The sequence below is a fragment of the Fukomys damarensis genome, unplaced genomic scaffold (assembly GCF_012274545.1).
Source record: "Fukomys damarensis isolate Sample0158 unplaced genomic scaffold, DMR_v1.0_HiC HiC_scaffold_30, whole genome shotgun sequence".
In the NCBI taxonomy this organism is placed as follows: Eukaryota; Metazoa; Chordata; class Mammalia; order Rodentia; family Bathyergidae; genus Fukomys; species Fukomys damarensis.
In genome coordinates, this window is record NW_022900942.1 from 25114349 (window position 1) to 25116927 (window position 2579).

Here is a 2579-nt window from a genome sequence, read left to right on the forward strand (position 1 = left end):
TTTAGATAAAGAAACTTATATTTTAGGCTTTCCCAATTTAGGCTTGTTTGATATAACTTGAAAGTAGAAGGGAATTTTCCAAACAAGTCCCTTTAATTACACTTAATTGAAACCAAAGGTTAAACTAAAATAGCTCCCTGCAGATGTTTTCAATCACCTGGTCAAAATGGCTGAGATCAAAAGAGGCTAAAAGTACAAGTTGTTCATTAAAGACAGTTTTCACATACTCACAGCTGTGTCAGAAGATACACAGTAAGGTGCTGCAGAATGACATTTTGGTCAATGACAAATTGCACGTATAATGGTAGTCTCATACTATTATACAACTTTGTAACATTATAGCCCTCTCAACAACATTTTATAACTTTCCCCTATAACAAATACTAGAGATCAACAATTGTGTAAGTCACTTTCCCACCACTAGGACATAATACCTGACATCCAAAAATTAAAGGAGGGAGGATTTATTTTTATTTGCAGTTTTAGAGGGTTCAGTCCATGGTTGCCTGGCTCCAAGGCAGAAATGGCCTGATGGAAGGGCTTGGCAGAAGAGAGCTGCTCAACCCATGACAGCCAGAAAGCAGCGGGGAGGTGAATGGGATAAGAGTATAGCAAACTAGGACATGTGACCCACCTACTTCAACCAGACCCCAACTTCTAAGAGCACATTTAGCTACTAACTCATCAGTGAATTAATGCACTGATCTCATGATCCTATCAACCTTGGAAAGCTCCACACAGACTCTGGGGAACATTTTGGATTCTAAACTATAACATTCCACTTCTGGTCCCCAACAGATTCATGTCCATTACATTATGAAAAATGCATTTAGTCCATCTCTAAGATCACTAAAGTCTCAAAAGTTTTAGCATTGCTAAAAGTCCAAGACCAAAGTTTCCACTGAGAATAAAGGTAAACACTAAGATTTGTTTTAAAAATAACTAGATGAAGCTACTCACACAATAAAATATTACAAACATATTGAGATATATACTGAAAAGTAAGAAGCCATTTGCAATGTATATAATATAATGTCACTATCTGGCATTTAAAAAGTCTTTGTAAATAGGGGAGAGTGGAGAGGGTGAAGGGAGGGCAGGCATTATGAGTAAAAAATAAGAACCAAGATATATCATTTAAAGGTACAAGACCCCAAAGATAAATGTAACTGCACTGTATACCTACAATGTACCAATAAACTTAATGAAAAAATAGTACCCTTGGGCCAGTAAATATTTCTGCATCAGAAATGTCTTGGGAAAATTGTTCTCATCCCAAAGAAAGCAATATTTTACACCTTGCCAATTAGTTGTTGTTGGGTGAATAATGGGGAAAAAATTAAAAGCTTCAATAAGACCAAACCAAGAACTCTGGAGTATATAAACTGGAGAGTAAAGACAAGAAGCCAAATTGGGACACCATAAAAGAATAGTCCTTGCTTTCGTGGAAAGAGTCTTCCCAATATTTTGATATAGAATTTATATGTATCCATAAGTACTAAGAGATCCCTCTCACTTCTGAAAGGAAGTTTTAAAGTAATCATTTCATCCCTATTCCATAAATTTTATCGATTTTGTTTGGGAGATGTGATTTATGTTTTGATTTTATTGATCTTTGTATCAAAGTATGCCATTGCTGGATCTTATACAAAGACTATATTTGGCTTATTAGGAAAACCAGGAAAATTCCTTTCTTGATTTTAATTCAGCTTCCTGCTTTGACTCCACATCTACAGGAAAAAACTAAAAAAAAAAAAAATGATTTTACTTGGTACATGCAATTATAAAGAAGAGAAGGAGAGTTGCTCACTTTCCTAAGATTTATTTTACTAATTTTCAATACAGTAGTTTGCTTTAAATGTTCTCTATTTAATTGATAACACTAGCAGATCATGGAGAAATCGAGTAGGTTATCTTTAATACCTTTAAGGGAAAAATAACGCAAGTACATTTGACCCTTAAGTATCTTGAAAATTATTTTACTATAACCCATAGTTCTAAATCACATGCTTCTTTTTTATTAGAGAGAGATACAATTAACAGATTCAACTACCTCCTTTCTAGGATCACATCATAAATCCTCTTCATCAAGCATATATTTTCCTACTTAGACCTATGTCTAAATCAATGCAAAGGTCATATTGGTTAGTATTAACATATAAAATAATGCATAGATAAGGAATGCTTTAGGTCACTTGGATGCTTTATTTACCCTCAAAGTATGTATTTGATATTTCATAAAATGTCATGAAAGAGCAAAGTACTGTGTATAGTTTGTAGTATAATGACTAGTCTTGACCTAATTACATTCTTTGAAAATATTTGATCATAGTCTTTTATATTTTTGCATTAACATTTTAATCTTTGTATTTATACACAGCTACTCTAATTTGCACCAGACTAATGAAAATAATATTGAAAGACTAGTTCACTGAGAGAGCCATTAACATTTAATTGTAGGCAATTCAATCTCTGTACATGATTTCACAAGCATGACATTTATTAAAATATGAAACTCAGTTGTACTTAGAAATATATAAGTATATGCATGCAACACACGCGTATATATATATATATAT